Source organism: Syngnathus acus, chromosome 13 (assembly GCF_901709675.1).
Source record: "Syngnathus acus chromosome 13, fSynAcu1.2, whole genome shotgun sequence".
In the NCBI taxonomy this organism is placed as follows: Eukaryota; Metazoa; Chordata; class Actinopteri; order Syngnathiformes; family Syngnathidae; genus Syngnathus; species Syngnathus acus.
Window position 1 is genome coordinate 11,693,806 of NC_051098.1, and position 21,056 is coordinate 11,714,861.

Here is a 21,056-nt window from a genome sequence, read left to right on the forward strand (position 1 = left end):
AGCGGAACTTTTTTTTGACAACAGATGAGGCCATTAACCTAAGCGTTCTGCTTTGTAGGACCACTACCAAACTTTTCAAACAGTACTAAAATCAAATCTGAAAGGTTATTTGATTTGATCAAACTCTATAGAAGACAAAACAACTGCCAAGCAAGACTGAAAACATATTGCCAGACTTTCTATTATTATTTGTTCAGCCATGGAAAATTGGAACTACGTCAAGACTGACATTAAGATGGACAGATCGAAGATGACTACATCAACTTTTAAGAACAATATTGTAATTGACATGAAAGACAAATCACCGTGAGTGGTTCAACCTCCAGTTCAAGCTACCTTACAGATGTCAACAAAAGACGACATGGACAGATCTGATGAAAACCCATGTTCTTATATAGACACCATACCCCGATTAGTCACGGACTGTGTCACTCACTTAAGACAAACATCTCTCTCGAATCGAGACTGTCCAATTAGGAAACGGGAAAACAGGCAGTAACCAGCGTAATTATCTCTATTCACAGATGCTATTGTTCACAGACGGACATTAAAGAGTTAATTGCTGAGCCCATTTGAAGGCCTTTGGTAAAGAAAACAGCACCAGCTGTGTGAAAACAGTCTCGGATGAATCCATCCGTGGAGTTAGTGCTGTTGCGAACCGTAATGGAAATGAGACGATGTCGAGACGGCATCTTCAAGGACGATTATCTTTCCAGTAGACTGACATGTAAGTTTTATCCACATGCTCTCATTAAACTCCCTTTTGTTTAAACTTTCATCCCTTACCTGGAGCATTGAGAGAAAGAAAATCAAAGACTCTGAATAAACACTCATTTTCAGTTGCAGTGAAGCGAAAGTTTGGAAGAGTTCAAGAGCGGCAAGAAAAGATGATCTTGTTATTTAGTTCCTGTTGATACTCTTAGTAGTGTGAGAGGGCTGATGTGAATCACTAGAGTATGAGCAGCGTGATCGCATATCTCCTTCTTGAGTCGCCAATTTGTCAGGACAATATACGTCCAGTGGCAGTCGAATCCACTCCGAGTAGAATCTGGGTGATGAATGGAGTCGGTGGTTAATCACAGAACACATCTTGCGCTATCGTCACGTGATGGATCGGCACAAAAAGTATCCGCTGCGTGTCCTGCGTGACGAAGAAAATGTCACAAGCCGGGCTTCTGGGTGATGAAAAAACAAAGTTTAAGGATTTGTGTTATGTTTTAAGATTTGACAGGAACATTACAGATTGAGTTCATCTCCAGTCATTTTGTGTGATAGCTACTGTTAGATGTGCATCAATGACAGCGAGAAGTGAGAAAACAACTGAAAGTTCCTGCATTACATTGCTGAGTAATTGCGCGAAAAAAAAAAAAAGGCCCGAGGAGAACGAGATAGGACTGTCAACACATCCAAAAAATTCCTCAGACCTTTTGTTGGGATAAATCTCTGCAAATAACAGCTGTAAAAAGGCTGCCCCGAAGATGTCAAGAAGGAAAGCCTCAAATCAAGGGTCTCTTCCAAAGGTAATTGAGAACCGGAAATTCCTTGCAGCTTATTTCATGATGCTCACAAGAGGATTTACCTTGCTTCATTCTTCATGGAGGCTGAATGTGGAGGAGGCATGTTGGACGCAAGCGACATGCACTCACGCCAAGAGTGCATGTTTAGTACGGCAGCGACATAAAAGATGAGATTTCCTCGATTGAAATTTGCTGCAGGTAATAGTCGTAAGCTAAGCTTTTTTTCACCCACGGGAAAAGGAAACGAAAGAAACCTACACACAGCTTGTGTAAAACCATGATGTAATCAATAGAAGTTAATATAAGATGCTTATGCGGGTTGAGTAATCATTGCGTTAAGACATTTATGTCATAGTTTCCTTCGGAGGGCCATTATGAATGTCAACACCTTATATTATATACAACATAGGCTGCACAACAAACTGATGAAGAGCAAATTTTGAAATCAGAGACGAGTAAAAACTGTTCAAATATTTTAAAAAGATGATTAGCAATACATCAATTTTGAAGTGAAGACAATTTGTAATTTTAGTATTGACAAATGAAGTTGTCTTTGCGGGCCATAAAAAATGAAGTGGCGGGCCGTATCTGGGTCCCCGGGCCTTTAGTTTGACACCTAAGCTTTGAGTGCTACTCATTGCAATTCACAACATTCATGACTCAACTCCCGCCTTGTCAAAATCTGGGTGATTACTAGTTCTCAACAATAATAAATCACCTAAAGTGGGAAAGGTAAGAGTAAACAAGGTGTATAAAGAGGGAGAATAAAGGGTCACTTAGGAAACGCAGGCATCAATGGTGCTTAAGCTTCCCGAGAATATAAAGTCTTACTTTCCGATGCAGACTGGATTGTTTTGAAAACACCACCGCAATTGCAGAGATTTTCTTTACTCTGCCTTGGTATGAACAGGTAGAGACAGGCAATCATAAAGCACTGGCTTGGATTTCATTTTCGGTTTGATCCTGACCAGAATACTGATTAGGCAGCAGATTGAGAAACATTTTATCTTTGTTTCTGTTCCAAAAGCAAACTTGAGATAAAATCACTAAGACTAGTTCTGCAGTGTCATTATTGTATTCTCAAAAAAGTTGTAAAAACAATCCAAACGTTTCCAAGACTCGTACAAACAGCTTCATTTGCATGAAACACACACACACACATTGAGTGTTTCCGTAAGAGGCCCCAGCAGACAAAATACAATGAGAGGTCAGACTTAGCAATCAAGTGGCGAGGTTGTCTGCACTGTCTCAACGTGGCGGAATGAAGAGGATCTGACTGACAGGACAGGAAAGTCTGACAGCTGCTTGACGTGCCCGTCACAGCGACACTACACACAATTCAAATATCACAACTGTCAATCAAACATCAAACGCAGAGCGATTCACTCGCAAAATGGGTTACTACATCTGGCAGTCTGATCCACATACACAGCACGAGAAAAAAAAACTTAGTCATATTTATTATTGTTCCACTGGGAGTCTCTGGAGTGGCATCAAGCATGTATTGTGTAATTTATGTTGAAGATTATGAATATGCAAGTAGTGTAAGGATTCACATTTGAGAGAATAAAATATTAGAGTGTTTAAAATGTTGAGACAGGAGAGGAAACAATGAAGTTGGCTGAAGTGTTTGCGTATGGAAAACATCTGTCACTGTCCAATTCCCCAGTAGGACCCAATTCGGCGCCTACTGGATTGTGGCGGTATGAGTGGGAAGCAAATTATGGACTGCAGAAATGAAGTCTGCTTAAGTGGAGTGATGTTATTGTTGATTCATCCATTTATTCAGTCATCTTGTTTTTGTTTTTCTATTGTCTAACTAAGAGCGTGTGGTTGAAGAAAAACAAAAACAAAAATAATTGTAGACTGCCAGTTCCAAATGATAGTTATTGAAAACTGAAAAAAAACTAGAATGGAAAAAATGTTTTCATTAACGAAACAAAAACGCTTTTAACAAAAAAAAAAAGCTCTTTGTCAAAAATCCAAAATAAAATACAAACTGACCATGATAAATCTCAACATACTATAACTTTTTTCGACTCGCACTGAAGACGAGCAGCGAAAGGGAGACAATTTCAGATTAAAGCCGGCCATCAAGATTACCCTCCTCTTTTGCCCACCTATGTCAGCTCACACCACGTTCAGTCGGGCAGGACCAGAGGCAGTAACAAACTGTTAATCGATAGCCATTGTAGCAGCACAGGGCCCGCTCTGCCCTCCCGTCCATATATTTTATGCAGTCCCTTCTTTCAACACATTCCACAATGAGCAATCAGGCAGAGTCAGAATAAACTGAGGTAATGGCACATCAGGGAAATTGCCTCGAGATCCAACTGAGTTGTTATGAGATTACCTTTTGGAAAAGCCGTAGATAATTATTTATGTATGGAACTATGTTTCCCCTTTAAAATGAGTCTCGAAAATTGCACGTAATTTTAAACACTTCTCGCATGCTAGCAAGCGCGACATACCGTATTTTCCGCACTATAAGGCGCACTTAAAAACCTCCAATTTTTCTCAAAAGCCGACAGTGGGCTTTATAATCAGGTGCGCCTTATACATGGACCAATATTGAGCCACTACAGCAGGCGTGTCCAAAGTCTGGCCCGCGGGCCAAATGTATATATCTTATGTATATATGGCCAAAGTTTTAAAATGGACCATTCATTGAAGGTGCGCCTCATAATCCGGTGTGCCTTATAGTGCGGAAAATACGGTAATACGCGCAAGACATCCAAGGTCCTCGCGAGCAATTCCTCGAATAGCTTAGCTTTAAAACCATATGAATTTTCCTTCATATTAATTATTTTAATTGATATTTTCCATTCTGTGACAATTAAAGACTTATTCCATTTGATTCCTTTCAAACGGGAACTTTTCCTGCCAAGCTAACAATTGTGACTGATTGGTGAAATGTTCCGAGCATAGAAGGGGGCCGGAGGGAATGGCTGTGTAGCCTCACAAGTGGCCTGTGGAGAGGCTGAAATCAGTGTTATTTCATGAAGAAGATGACAGCAGAAAGGACAAGAGGAAAAAGGCATGCTTGAATCAAAGAATGAATGGCTACCAAATAGTACACCCTCATCTGATCCGTCACCACTCGAGTGTGAGCCTCGACTCCATCGCTACACTCGGTGTTGGTGACTGAGATGAGAGCGCAAAAGCACAAAACTGCTGCGTTTCACCCCAACCTGCACTGACAAAATGGTCAACGTGCTGATACTGTCACATTCAGTCTATAAAAATTCAGAACGCCAAGAGCAGGTATAGAAAATACCAAACAGACGAGTCTGAAAATCAGTTCGTCTGCAGATTCCAGCAATGACGCCTCTCGCTTGGCAGATAGCGCTGGAGGGAAACAAAGTTCATTTCAAAATCAATGTGCCACTAAATTGTAACAGCTTGTCACTCTGCTTTAACAGCTGCATTGGTTAAGGAGCTAGCACAGCAATTTATGTCGGCGTTAGCTTCGTTAGTTATTCTTTTTCTGCACATAAATGGAATGCAAGTGCTTCGGAGATTTCAATTGTTGCAAGTTGTATTTTACCACCCATGGCTAAAAAAAAAAAAAGTATGCCTTAATGCACACTTGGCTTTTTAACTGTAATGTCAATACTGCCAATATAAAACTACACATTAACATCAGCAAAACTAAATTTGTAGTTTTAAAAAAAAATTGTTGTTAATATCTTTTATGGAATGCCAAATCACTGGTTGTTATTTTTGACAAACGAGCTCTGGGACCGGCCTCGAAGCCCACAGTACTTTTCCCAGGCCCATCATAGTGAAAATAAATTCAATCGGCACCTGTTTTATCTTTTAACCCCTTAAACATGCTATTAGAACTTCCAACAATATTCAAGAGTTGACATTTTGAATTAGGTCTGTTTTATGAAAGCTGTTTACTAATATTATTCCATCAAACACACGCCGGCTGATTCTGAAAATGCTGAATGTCAAGCAGTACGGGTCTTTAAGCAAAAAGCTCCCGGTAAAATAAATGTCAACGTGTTTTATTGACATGGCCTGTATTGTAAAGTAAAGCGACTCGGTGCACTTCTCCCAGGTAAAACTATTTTATAATCACATATACAGTACTGAAGCACGCTTTTCTGTTACTATTTATTGTCAATAAAAAAACTATTAATGGATTAATGCAGATGGAAATGTTAAGGAGGAAGCTAAAGTCCAATTATATTGCAGTCAAGAGAGTCCTTTCAAAGCTACTGCAAATGTACAGTCAACAAAATATACTCGGAAGAATGAAATAGTTGTTAACTGTGCCCAAAAAAAATCTACACAGTGCAGGACAGTTTATTGTAATACTAAAGAACATTGTACACAGGTGGTCATCATCAACCGGGTTCTTATTTTATCTACTTTCAACTTCAAGTCCCGAGAAGACTCAGACCTCTTAGCGCTCCTCTAATGAGGTCCAATCCCGACTTTCATCTGATGCTACAATTACGGGGGTATCGACAGGACGGCCACTCGGGTTGTTTATTTTGCTGTGTTAGTTGGGGACACCATGCTCTTAGGTCACACACTTTTCTGTGACTAGTAGGTCAAAATTGCAACCATAAATACCGTATTTTCCAGACTATAAGGCGCACCTAAAAACCTAAACTTTTCTCAAAAGCCGACAGCGCCTTATAGTCCGGTGCGCCTGGACGAAATTCCTAAATTTAAACTGGCCCGAAGCATTGTGTCATGAAATCAATCATAAGTGGCCCGCTGAAGACTATGAATCATGAATCAAAAAGACTATGGATCATTATTTGGTGATTATAAAGTAATTTGTTGCATTTGAAGTTGAAATAAAAAAGATAAAATGGAGAATGATTTGATTTGGATTCAAAATCTGACATGATGCATGAATGGTGCGGTGCGCCTTATAGTCCGGTGCGCCTTATATAAGGACAAAGTTTTCAAATGGGCCATTCATTGAAGGTGCGCCTTATAGTCCGGTGCGCCTTATAGTCCGGAAAATACAGTACCCTGAGAGGAAACGGCAATCATTATTACTGCAGACATGCTTACTGAAATTTGGAATTGGAATACAGCGTTTATTGGGACAAAAAGCGGAAGAACGAATGACGACAGTTCCATAAAATCTGTCTGGTAACTCTTGCGTTATAAAGACACGAAGCATGATGGCCATTGCTGCTTATGGGGTCAAGAGTGAGTGCATTGTAGATTAATTCAATACCGTATGAAACCGATGTGGGTCAAGTATCTTATATAATTAACTAAAGGCTGCTCTTCTTGGCACGTGTAGCGCAACTAATTACTCTGCTGCTGCTGCTGAGACTGTCACGATGAGAAATTAACACACTGGCAGAAAATTGCTGGTATAAGAACACACAGCGGTCACTGAAACAATTCCAAACTGACAGAAGTATTAATTACAATGAAAATAAAAAAAGAATCAACAAATGGAAATGAAATATTGCTTTTGAATTGTGATCCCACGAAAAACTAGTAGTAACCCTACGAAATAAGTTGACCCGTTAAACTATATTGTGCTATTAGCATCACATAATTGATAGCCCCGATATATCGTTCTCTGAGTCTGTCAAAGATGTGACTGATGAAAGCCAGTAAAGCACAAAGAACAATATAAAAAAATATCTATTTTACAGTATATGTGCTAAATTGCATATTGACTCACTAACAAATTGTGCGGGCTGTTGGCAACAGGTGTAAAAGTGCTGGAGATATTTCAAAAAGGTTTGTCGCCCTTCAGGTAGCTCTGATGATTTTCACCATAAAAGATTTAGGAAGAGAACCGCAAGCATAAGATGAAGTTTAAAGTGATGGAAGAGGCAAACACACATATTGAGTTGCAGAAAAGTAAACTCCTGTCGACTTTAGAGAAACCGGCACATCAACCGAATCCATTGTACAATACGTTCAGGCGAACATTAGTGACGCAACGTCCATTATCTGTCATCCCATTTTACGTGAGTTGTTTTACCTAAAAGCATCAAAGTCAACCAGCTCAGTTTACCACCAATCACTCAGCCTAATGAAAGAGGAAAAGCAGACAGAGCAGTCAGGACCATGTGTCCGCTCACAGTTCTCGAAGGTTTCTATGGTACCCAACCATCATATTAAACAGCCATTCCGGTCATCAATCAAAGTGGCCGGGCTGGAAAACGATCACAGATTTAGTTTACCTCTGTAACTCCGCATAGTCGGAAAGAGAAATGGCTTGTACCTGCAGGGTGCAGGATAATGGAGGTTAGCGTTTGAGGCTGCAAATAAAGCACCATACTATTGCTCCAAGACCGATGCAACTTATTCAGGAATGGAAGGAATACATACATTTTTTCAGACTAAGAAATAATATCTGGATTTAAACCAGACGTTCCTCTCCGTAGCCATTTTCTCTATCCTGGAGGACCCAAAGACGATCCCAGAGAGGTGTATAGGAAAAATCCTCAACGGATACCCAGGCCACCTCATCTAGCTCTTCTCAATGCTTTGTGTACCAAAGTACACTGTCCGGTCACATCGCCATCAGTTTATAAAGTCTCTCCTTCCCTTGGGTTTGACGCACTGGCAGCTTGTCTGCTGCAGTCAGTCAAATAACACGTGGCAGCGACCCTCTGGTCACTCTAATCCACATTTGAAGAATGGATCAAGAATACGAAAATATGTTCAGTGGAAATGTCAGTTTGAAAAGTCACATATAGAGGTGAAAAAAAATGATCCAAGCGACCCTCTGGTCACTCTAATCCACATTTGAAGAATGGATCAAGAATACGAAAATATGTTCAGTGGAAATGTCAGTTTGAAAAGTCACCTATAGAGGTGAAAAAAAAATGATCCAATTACATTTTGGGATTGAAGAATCCATTAACGTGATAAAATATTGAACATCTCAATGACATCAAACACTTAAATCTTGTTGAAAATATGCCCAGAAGACGAGCAGGGAAAAGCAACTCTCCATTTTCTTCCATTTTTAGTTCCGGTAATTGTAATCTGTCAAGTGTCGTTCACTTTTGTCCATATTATAAATACTGAGCACAAAGGTCAGGTCAGGTTGGGCAATCATACTTCCACTTCCGCCCACTCATCATTTAGACATTGGATCATTCCCTGGATAGCTTCATTTGGTTAAGTTCACGTTCATCGACACATTTTCATCTACTTGAACAGTCAATTAACTGCTGCCAATGTAATCTTCCATTTTCACACTTATAACGCGCAAATATACAGAAATAGGAGCAGAAAACAAAACATCAACGAATGCTTGGACTTTACTCCAGGGTGCATTCGGCTCCAGATAGGTTGCCAAGTTTATCCTGCGCAACAAGGAGAATCATTTGTCTTTGCTAATACAACACACCCATAAGCATTGGTATTCAGTCTGCAAATGGACCTTATTGGTTTTCTCATTAAAATAGTTGAAGTCTCACTAAAATGAACTTCCCATTTATTCTTAAATACAAAACCAGCGGTATACAAGTTGTAGCCTTCTATCTCCTAATTGAACGACCCAAAAGATTCATTTTCATGATTAATGAGCTATGTAAAGGTCTGCAGCAATAGATTCTAGAGGCATAATCTTGGCATGGATATGCAATGCATGCACTTGACTTCTCATCTAAGCCTCTGGTAATGCAACAACAATTTCTAGTGATTCATTTCACGAGGCTGTGTGATCTATGGCGGCCATATTTTGTCACAGAAACAGGATTACTCTGCTTAATCACGGGTGAGCTTTTGTTTTAGTCAAGGTTGCTGGACAGCAGCTAGTGTTAGCGGGGGGATGCCTTTAAAGAAAAATGGAAGAGAAATGAAGGGAATTAAAGGGATGGGAGCAATTTTTGTATTTTTTGAGGAGAAAAAGCACACATTAGACGCTGTTTGCCACAAAGGAGGGCATTCTGAAGGGCAGCAGATAATAACCAGATGCCACTGTCATATATCTTTTAAGACTGTTCTATGTATGGTGGGCTGACCTTGACATGCCATGAGCATTTTTTACGAGTGAAAAAATAAAATGTGGAACATATAGTAAAACAGAATCCACCTGTAGTTCATGTTTTATATTATACTATATAGTGCGTAGACTGATTTTTGGCGCAGGGTACATCGTACAGCTTGGTTGAAATGTGGCTTATTATAGTTCCGTCTCACGGCACAGATGACACAGAAGGCGAGATGAGGGGACGGTAAAATGCAATGTGAAGGTAAATGTAGAGGGAGGGGACTGAAAAGACGACAGGAGGGATGAAGGGTGATTTCTCCGTAGCCGAGGGGGCGAACGTTTTTTCCCATTACACTCAGGGATGTGTGCATACATCAGCTAATTTGCACACAGATAAAAAGATCGGGAGTGCGTGTGTATCTTGTCAGATGAAGAAAAGAAAAAGAAAAACGTTGCCTGTGATCGGACATCTGAGGCAGTTCTTTCCCTGGACTACCTCTATCATGTGTTCATATAAAAGAGCCGATCTAATCGTGTCGTTTAGACAGACAACTCATTACAAGTGAATTTCTGAAGGTGTTTTGAAATAATGACCATTGACATGGCAGCAGGGAGACTGTGGCATCCCATTACAGGTATGCATGGAAAGTAGTATGTTCAGAGGACACAGAATTGCTGTTTTCGATATACAACGATGCCTCCTACTCAAAACTAGTCTTTAAAATACTTTTTAAGTACATATACTGTCTTTGAACATGTGGATTATGTCACAAAGTTTCATCAAATCAATCTGGGAAAGAGAAAATTAGAGTAAGAGTACCATTGATGGCGAATCTAAAAAGTGTAACGATAACCATAGAAGAGGAAATGGTTGTGTATTGCGACTGCCACCATCAAATGTATTCAAATGTATCTTTCAACATTACTTACACCAAAATTTCCATTCATCTTCCAAATGATATTTTTGCAAAACTAATCATCTGTCATCGGAAGCCATTGAATCGACTTTGCTTATTGAGCGATTGTGAGACTGTGCGGCCGTGAGAAAAAGGTCTTTTTCATTAGACATCGCATCACAAGCAGTAATAGGTATGAAGTCACAAAAGTCTTGAAGAAGGCCATCTAATAATTAACTGTAAAATATATTCCAGATGTCGATCAAATGCAAGACACTAAAAGGAAATGGTAAGCGACGGTGAGCGTCCGTACCAAAGAGAGCAGGTGACGCTCAAAATTTGCATTAGCTTGATATTCATGAAGTGAGATTTAGATTTTAATAAAGAATCCCGGTACTCATTCATTAGAGGACAACCAGACCATAATGGAGAAAGAAAAACACTCTTCGAACTCTAATCCTCGACAACTGAGGTTCTCACTGAATGCTTCCCTTTTTTTTTTTTTTTTTTTTTTAAACATGCAGATGAAAAGCATGCAATATCTTTCATTAAAATGTTAATGTGTCATATTCTCTCTGACTCCTGAGAATTACAGTATATTGAGTCCAGTCCAAAGTTATAAAAGTAATGTTTTTTTCCCAATGACGTCTTTGCATATTTTAAAGCCGCCAAATGCGACTGAAGCGGACCGTTGAGGAAAAACAATACAGTCGGTGACTCAATTGAGCACTACACATCTACCGTCATGCTCTAACTGCACAGCTGCGACCCTTTATCTGGTTTTGAGGCTCCACACACAATATATTCCAGTATTTTCTGAACCATAAAAACATGGTGTGATTTTCAAGGAAGAGGCCGATTGCTTAAATGAGAGAAAAACAACAGTAAAACAGACTGTAGCCATTTTGAGAGGCTCTCGCAAGCCCTGTTCACTGGCTACAGAGACTCCACACACTTCGCTTTCTAGTCACAAGTATACACGAAAACATAACGCAAATATAGAAAATAAAATTGGAGTTTTGCGAAGCTAAAAACATTTTCATTGTTTCATCCATGACACCAGCGATTCGAAGTTTGAACACCAGCAAAAGCAGACGGTTGGCTGCTCATAAAATCGAGCTGCCAAACGGTGCACATTTGTCATTAGCTCGTTGATCCTTCTGATCTTATTGACAACAAATGCAGATTTGGATATGTCTGTATCCCATCACATTTAATCACCTAAATCCAAATGCTGTTTTTACTACATTACATTCCGTATTGACTCCATGTGATTACCATTGTGGAAGCTAATGTGTATGCAAGGGTTGGCGTCCATGCTAAAGGGCAGGGTAACTGGGATTAGCTTTAATTTCCATTCATCAAAGAATAACCACCCTTTAAATTAAGTCAGGGTGGTGATAATGCCAGGCAGGATCAAGCAAGGTAATCCTGTAAGACAGGAGAGACTTGTTATACTGCTTGCAATTAGCAGTCCTTTAGTTTTTTGGGTACAAAAGTTTTCAAGTTGCTTCCCAGACTAAAAAGAAAACTTCAAGTATAGTAGTACCTTGAATAATGAGTCTCCCAATTTACTAGCCATTCTCATGTAAGTGTACTTGAAATAGGTAAATGAATTGAAAAGAAAATCGGACAGTCCTTTAGTTGTTAGGATCAAAAAATCCAGATCAGCATTACAAGGAAAATCTCATCTGTTCTTTTAAAGCGGAGTAACAATAGTGTATATAATATCTGCTTCTACTATCACGGAGTCAATGTAAAGATATGCAGATCACACAAACATTTCCTTAAAGAGATTACAACATCCCGCAGCTCACCTCTGCCCAGCAGACTCTTATTCAATTTGAAACCATTTTTTTTTTTACTAGAGGAATAAAATGCTCCATCAAACAGTACCTCTGCGTGTCACTCGCCATGTGGTGTTTAATTCCCACTCTGTCAGATTATAGACAGAAATGTATTGGGTTTGTTGTATGCAATTAAATGTCAATGACAAAATGTTTTTTCCCAGATGAAAATGTTATGACATTATTTTTGATTACATGTGTATTCAAATAATTACAGTTGGGGAAAGGAAGCGACCGGAATACAAAGTTGTTGCTAGGCAACTGCTCTTGTCAACTCTTAGACTTGCATATACTGTAAATAATAATAATGTGTAATAAGATGAGGTCATATGGAAATAAAATTAAAATGGATTTAAATGTAGTAAATGCGGAAACATACGTAAATCTAGTAATTACTTGAAGAGGGTACAATATGGAAATTGACTGGGAAAAAAAATGCAACTTTTGTATGTACATGACATAAAGACAGACCTTAATTAACATATGTGGCAAACAGGAGAGCATAATATAACAATTGACTGTAAATTATTCCACTGTTCGTCAGTATGTATAATTTGGTATATACATTCAACAGTTTGCTATCTTTGTAATTTATGCAATTAAGCCCACATTTACTAAACATTTTATTCTGTATGTTGTGACACGTGAACACAAGCTTGTCAAGGATACACACAAAACCGAGGATAATAAATCGAGAGATGGAGCAAGAAAAATATTCGATTTGACATTTTTGGCAGCGTCTCTTAGTTTAATAACGCAATGGGTTGGAAGGAGACGTCAAGGCAGGAAGAGTCATTTAAGCAGTCAGTCTTAATTCTCATATTTCTCGTGGTCAAACACAAACACTATCATGAATGTTTTCATTCAGTTGAGAAGAAGTAAAATCCCGAAATCTGTTCTAATTGTACGTTTTTCTATGGCTTTAGTGAACCATGCAAGGTTTAAAACACAATTGTCATGTGAGCATAATAAGACACAGAATATAGGTGCTTGTTCTCGTCTATTTACAGATCAATGCATTGCGTTTACTGAGCAGCAACAATACAAACAATGGCAAAGCTCTTGGGAAAATAAATAAATAAACATACTTCTCCATAAATGTCTACAATGCAACAAATCACCATTTACACACACACGTCTGAAAATGGCGAAGTGCAAAACGCGTCAGCTAACCTGAGTGGCTGTCAATTACTTTGATTTGTGTGCAAGCATTAAAGTGGCGGTTGTCATTAAAGATATGTCAAGCTGTGACATAATACAATGTCTGGCCCAAGGGCCTGATTAACGAGACCTCCACTCAACAGTCATGCTTGCAAGTGCTGTGCAATTGTCACTTTAAAAATGACAAATGGAAATGTGAGTTGACTGATGAGGTTTGATGAAAAATTAAGGGGATTGCTCAAGTTGGCAGCAAGCATTACTGTCTGCACCAAAATACACGCCAACGCATGTCACACTAAATTAAAAATGTCAACCAACACTCAATGAAAACAAGAATGACCAAAGGCAGAGGAATTCATTCTTGACGCTAAATGTACTTAGGCTACGAAAATGAGTGGATTCTTCTCTGCTCTTCTGCATATTGTCAAGTCAGAATGCGATGTTAGCACGCTAGTTCGCCATGTTATCTAGCTAGATACTAGCACGGTTATTTTAGCTACTGTAGACACGCTAAATAGCTGGTGTAATCCTTCATTTCAAGACAATTGCATACCGTATTTTCCGCACTATAAGGCGCACCTACAAACCTCCAATTTTCTCAAAAGCCGACAGTGCGCTTTATAATCCGGTGCGCCTTATATATGGACCAATATAGATTTGTGGATGAGGACTAACTTACTAAAGTAAGCTTTACGTGTTTATTTTGTGTGTTGTGTGATATTAACGTTTGGGCAACGTTGAGTTATTGATATATTGTGATTGTTTAAACGATTTCGAGTTTTACTATATTGTGATTGCATTAAAGTTTGAGCAACGTTGAGTTATTATTCTATGTGCCTTATAATCCGGTGTGCCTTATATATGAACAAAGTTTTAAAATGGGCCATTCATTGAAGGTGCGCCTTATAATCCGTTGCGCCTTATCGTGCAGAAAATACAGTAAATTCAATTAAATGTATTTATTAGAAAACACAAGTTAATAAACGCCATTAACATACAAGATGCAGAGATATAAACAAGCCAGATTGTAGCTATAGGCTAATTTCCATCTGTTGTTCCTCGTCAGATATTCCCGAGTTCCAAATATAAAACAACACGGTAAAACAGAATTCATGGCAAAAATATATTGAATTTATCAAAGCGACGACAATAAACAAGGGCTGCAAGATGGCTATGCCTGTACTCCGAGTATGCATTTCCGTCGTGGTCCCAAATTTGTACCCAGGGTGACTGCCAACCCCCACTTTATGCCCCTGATAGACATCCCATTGATCCATGTATTTTCACTACCAATTATCCTGCTCAGGGTCACGGATAGCTGGACTCCATCCCAGTAGCATTAGGGCGAAAACCAGAGTACACCTTGAACTGATGACCTGTCAATTACAGGACTGACACAGAGACAACCATCACATTCACACCTACGGGCAAATTAGAGTCTATGTCCAAGCGAGAATAAATGTTTTGGGCATATGGGAGGAAGCTCTTGTAAGACATGAAACAGAAGGGAAGAAAATTGGGGAAGAAGGTGGGACTCTCTTTTCCCATCAATTTGACTTTTTATAGATTCAAGAGCAGAGGAGAGATTTAGTCCCTGATGTCAGTGTCTGTGCTAACTGTTCATCCAGAGACGAGGCTTTCCTCCAAGAGATAATTAGATGCACGTTGATGTCAAATGTATGCCCTACGTATGATTTCAGCATTTCAGTTCATATAAATTCCTTTCTATTAATTCCTCGCTGTCAATCTGACCGGCAAGTAACCGCTATCAGGCTAACAGCTAACAATTAACAACCGCAACAAGGACTACGTACTTCCTGTTGATATCTATGAATCATGAGGAATGAAGTCCTACTATCCAATTCGATCCAATCTTTAAATTGTTACAATGGAAGACAATGATGGGTACAACTATTTAAATTGCATTGCTACACAAAAATTAGACGTCTTTAGCGACACTTTAATTAAAACCGCGCCTATTAATGCTTAATTGTCCGTAAAATATGATAACCATCATTAAAAACAAATTGAGACAAACCGAAATACGTGCACAATGACGGTCTGACTTTTTATAGAACCACGATTTTCAAATCAAACAAAGCTCTATTCCCCTTTTAAACAAATGCGTACTTGTTGTAAAAGCTGCTTTTCCATTTTGTCTTTTTGTGCATAGAATTTGGCTGCAGGCTGGTCTTTTCGAACTGTTAAATGCCGTGCCAGTAGCGGCTGCCTTTTTATGGTGAAGACTGCGTAGCTCGGGGAGAACAGGAGCAATATAGAAACAATCAATGGGAAGCCAAAGGAGCGAGAGCATTTAGCTGCTTTTTGTGTTTGCGCACATTATTGTACATGTGCGCTGCTCGCCTAAGCCCACCGGTGGCCTCATGCCCTGGCTTTGATGTGTCCCTTCCGTGGAGATTTCAGGCACACAGGCCGTAGCGTGGAAGCGAATGCGAGGCTGGTTAAGCCGAGCTGAGCCCAGTTGAGCTGTGTGGGAGCCACCTACACACTGCACTTTCCTTTGCTTCTTCCAGTTTCATTTCAGCACCTCACTTCGGCTTCTGACTCCGCCCCTACCAGCAGTTGTGTCACTCTTTGCTTTGCTACGCAGTCCAAAAGCAAGAGAATTGATTTTTGGTCGTATTTCCTAGGATTGATATCCCAGGCCCATTGAAACATCTCAAAGGTCCCTGATTTATATCCATTTCAAGCAACCTCTGATCTAATTCAGGGTCTGTGTTAGATGAATGGCGCTTTTGGTGCAAACAGCCAATAATTGCAAAATAATCCTTTCCAACACCAAAGACCGTTTGGAATCTCTTCAGCGGTTACAAACTGGATAACCTTCGGACTGTTTTGTTTTGGCCAGCTGCACATTCCCAATATATGACGATTAAAATTCCTCCATTGATTATAAAAGTTTGCTTCAAACAGTAAAAGGCCGAGATTTATTGATCGCATGGCCCAAAAATTTGTCATAACCTTGCTTGAGATTTCCGAGGCATTTTATAGTTGCTGGACATAGTTTTTGGTGACACACCAAGAACATTATTTATGACATCTCACCGACAGTTTTAGTAATTTATCTCGAAAAATCAAAGAGGACGGTTAAACCTAGTGAGGTACTACTGTGATTGAAAAGGAGAGGGAGAAGGTGAACGCTTGCTGTGCTCCACATTTTAATTGAGAACAAGTTAAGCTGCTGATTTAATCTGCCGGCTGTGCCGAGCAGTACCTACGTGTAAAAAGCCTGTTTCTTCACCTTTACTATTCTTCTGTTTCTTGAAAGATAGCTTTTACAACCGGGGTTTTATGTCTCCGTGCGAGTATCCTGGTGTGTCTTGTGTGCACATATAATTTCCCGGTTGCTCTGCAGGTCTGAACTTACTTTGACTACCAGAGTCTTTTTCCACCAGAGGTACCGTAGCGTAGCATCGCAGTGGAGGAGGCGTCGGGGGAAATCACAGCGACCGCAGCCCCTTTGTTAGACATTGCTGTGCTGCGAGAAAAAAAAAACTGAGTAGCTTCAGATAAGGCTATTGTATTTTTGTTTGACGAACAAAGTCACTTCTTTCGGAGTATGTGCAATAGCTACTCTTCCGCTCGCTCTGGGACTTTGGATGCGGTGGCACAAAGACGACGAGGAGCCAACGAGTTGGCGCAGAATGCAATGGAACCTTTAAAGTCAAACACGGTCGGTTCTGTGCAGCGAGATGGGGAACAACAATCCCGACTCAGATGAAATATTAGCAGACTAAACTGTCCCCATCATGAAACCTGTGTTCTGGCAGGTCACAAATTTAAGCAGTCTGATATTAAACAAACACAAAGAACCACTAATATTCACTGACCAATGAGGAGTGCTAAAAATATTTTGCTAATTTACAATATTAACGATTCTGCTGCACCATCAGCTTATGTGGCCTTGAGTGATTTATTGCGCTGTCATCATCAATACCTACTTTTGTCAATTAGAAACCAATTCATCATGATGAGTGAGCAAGCTCTTTCAAAGCAAAAAAATCCTTGGCAATGTTTTGATCACAGCGCTAGTCACAATTATCAGCAATTTTGACACAATTGTGAGCTCTGCCAAGCTCTGCCGGTGAGCCTTGCTAATGAGATGTCATTATGCGAGCCAAATGGCCAGTCAAAAACCACGGACGCTCGCTCGCTGGAATTAAAACAAACGTTGGAGGGTGATCGAAGATGTGCAGCAGCGGGATTCAGACTGACATACATTTATGTAATATATTTGCGTAATTGTCAAGGTTGGAAAGGAAAAGGGAAGCAATTTGCTCCGGCTGAGTCAGAATACAAAGCAACAGAATGCTTCCTAATTTACTCCTCCGTGAATGTCTTGTCATCTCCTTTTAAAATAAATGTCGCTGTGATTGGCTTCCGAATATTTGGAATCAGAAGGTTTGCCATCTACAGCAACTCAGAAGCCTCATGAAGCAGATTCGGCTTGATACATTCCAGTTTCTTATGTTGGTTTGCTCCGTCGAGGCCGCACTTTTAACTGGTTGCAGGACAGAGCCACCCGTGTCAAACACCGTGTGTGCATCATAGACTACACTGATTATAGCAGACAGTCTTTCTGGATTTCCCAGGAGACCGTGCAGCATAAAGAGGTGAACGCGGCATGCCCCCCCGTGATACCGCCGCCATCTGCTAGGCCACCATTGATTTTTACAGTGTGTGGTTGAAAACATGTGGACATTCCAAAGACCTGCATTCCATTCTTGACTCTGTGAATGTCTTGTTGTTTCCTCCTAATGAGAATAACATACTTTAGAATATATCTTCAAAGATAATATCCATTAATTGGTATTGTAACACCACCAGATGCTAATCGTTGGCTCATCTCGTATGTTAGCATTAAGTAGTAGAATGTACCGTATTTTCCGGACTATAAGGCGCACCTAAAAACCTATAATTTTCTCAAAAGCCGACAGTGCGCCTTATAGTCTGGTGCGTCTTATATATGGACCAAATTCCTAAATTTAAACTGGCCCGAAGCATTGTGTGATGAAATTAATCATAAGTGGCCCGCTGAAGACTATGAGTCATGAATCAAAAAAACTATGGATCATTATTTTGTGATTATAAAGTCATTTGTTTCGTCTGAAGTTGAAATACTGATTTGATTTGGATTAAAAATCTGACATGATGCATTAATAGTGCGCCTTATCGTCCGGGTGCCTTATATAAGGACGGAGTTTTAAAATGGGCCATTCATTGAAGGTGCGCCTTATAGTCCGGTGCGCCTTATAGTCCAGAAAATACGATAATTGTGATTCGTTGAAATTTAATTAAGAGTGTAAACAGCTTGACTTTTGGAAGAACTGTTCACTATAGCTGCAAGATTACTACATTTTGTGAAGTCAGATACGTTGAGTTTGACAATCACAAACATTTACTCGCAACTCACAGCAAAAGTGAGCTTGACTTGGCTCTTATTTTGAAAATCCTGTCACTCGTATCTGTAGCACCACTGTTTATTGCAGCCCCATTAATGAGAGGATTTTGTTTTTAGAAAATGTGAGCGTTGATTTTAGTTGTGTCATCTTGAAATCACTGGTGTATGGCTTCCAAACTAGAATCTCTAGGGTGAGTGACTGATGGCTGATCTGAGGGAGATCTGCTGATCTGCTGTGTGAGAGAGAGGAAAAAAAAATCCCAATGCATCTAACTGAAGTTGTGCTTCAAAAAGCCATGTTTCCACATTACGTGGGAGTTTTATTTTATTTGTTTTGCACATGTCAAGGCTGGTTTTCTAGAGTGTCTCATCTGAAGTAACAAAATCTGGTCGAGCGAGAAAAAGAGTGCTTGATGTAGCTGCCCACCATTGCTTGCTTTACATTATTCATGAAAACAAAAAGAAACCTTCAAGTTGACAATGTGAGATACCGTGGCTCCATATTCGCACAATTTGACCATTTGGAGTGGCTGGAATATCAGAATTTAAAGTGCTGAAAAACAAACATTCCAATAAAAAGGATTAGAAAATTTGCTCACGCATCCCAAAAGTCATGTTTTGTGAACATCAAATTTGTGGGTTCTCTTAGCCAATTTGTACAAACTAAATCTATGTCTATTCAAGTGAAATATATTTATATAACATTTAATCACAAAAGTCTCAAAAGATTTCAATATAATTACTTTTTATTGAGCTGTGCATAAACAGCATGTGACTGAGAAAAATGTTATTTATAGTATTTATTAACAATGGATTTAAGGACTCGGCGTGCTTGCGTGTCTATTTTGGAATGGCAAATGTGAAGCAGATTTATTTTTTTGACTTTTTAAGAGTGCAAATCTTGACATGCACGCATTATTTCCTGGCAAAGGGAGGTTAATAGCAACCAAAAGACCACTCAAAATCTACTCGGTCATGTTGCTTGCTCAGCGAAACAAACAAGCTGGATAGTACGTTAAATCTTTGTTTAATAACTTTACATTCCCTTCAACGGACCGGAACATTAGCATGACAAAGTATTTGACATAGTAAATTAGCCTTTTATCTGCTCTCTCCCTCTGGCTTTTGTGTTATAAAGCAGCAAGTTCATTCAGTTTCAATGGAGGGATGGCATTTTGCCCAAGTCAACACTTCCAAAGTGTGGCATTTAAACATTCAGCACCCCGAGAGGGAGCCTCTCGTTATCATCAGCGGCAACAGCGCTACTTTCGAGTATGTTGTAAAATATAGTACACCCACACCGCCTGTTCATTTAAATCTTTTTACGATATATCTCCTGAGCATCTATTGCACCGGTGACAAACTTAAGGCCCGAAGGCCACATGTGTTCCCCTCGCATCATTTTATGTGGCCTGCAAAAGCAAATCATGGGCGCCAGTATTTAAAATCTTCATTTGTGATAAATGATGATTGATTATTTTTTGGTGAACAAACTCCAAATGACAGTTAAAAAAAAAACATCCCATTGACGGGCTTGTATCTAAAAAAAACTTGTAAGTCAAGTCACCCGCATCTGATGTTCAGGCAATGTTAAGTTTTGTAAACAAGTAAAAAAAGTCCATCTTGTCACTTTTCATGCTACCATCTCCTATCCAAAGCATTGTCACTGACAGACTTTGGCATCCAACCCCAATGTGTGCTCCCACTTTGTGTTCCAGCTAATATTGTTTCTGAGGATTGGAGCCAAACAGATATCACACGTTGAGTGCATCCATTAAAATGCTGCAGTGTACTCCAGCTAACATCAGCAGACAGAGGGCACTGGCAAAAACTACCTTACTTCATAAAGTCCGTGAGGGGACCATAAATAACAGAACACACTTTTTCAAACTGCCTTTATATGGCGACACAATACGCACGCTTCCTTTGGGTCCGGCCTTTTGTCGGGCAGAATGAAAATACATTTGGATTATCGGTTTAGATAAGATATAGCAATTTCAAGCTTCATTCAGACACCCGAGGTTCAATTAAGCTTCATTTTTGAGTACAACTGAAACATAACATATTTGTGCCACTTCGTTTAATTTGTTTTATTTTGCTTCAGCCAACGTGAAAGCACCCTTAAACTAAGCACACGGCTGCTCCTGCCAGAGTAAGACTTGTCGTCCACCATTCCGAGCTGACTAATGTGCCCATTTGCTGTGTGTTCCAGCATTGATCGAGATGCAAACGAAGCATACCTCATACATAATTTGGTAGTACAGCTATTAC

The 21,056-nt window shown here is 39.7% G+C and overlaps 1 protein-coding gene across 3 annotated transcripts in view; it reads right to left on the reverse strand.

Annotated features, from left to right (window-relative positions):
• grik4 (glutamate receptor, ionotropic, kainate 4) overlaps window positions 1-21,056 on the reverse strand; it is a 166,127-nt gene that overhangs the window by 101,693 nt on the left and 43,378 nt on the right. Inside the window, exon 3 of one of the 3 annotated variants that reach the window (XM_037266951.1) lies at window positions 16,752-16,862. The exons of the other annotated variants lie outside the window; for them this stretch is intronic. The gene's annotated coding sequence lies outside the window, so the exon portion shown is untranslated. The remainder of the gene's footprint in view (window positions 1-16,751; window positions 16,863-21,056) is intronic. 3 annotated transcript variants of the gene reach the window in all.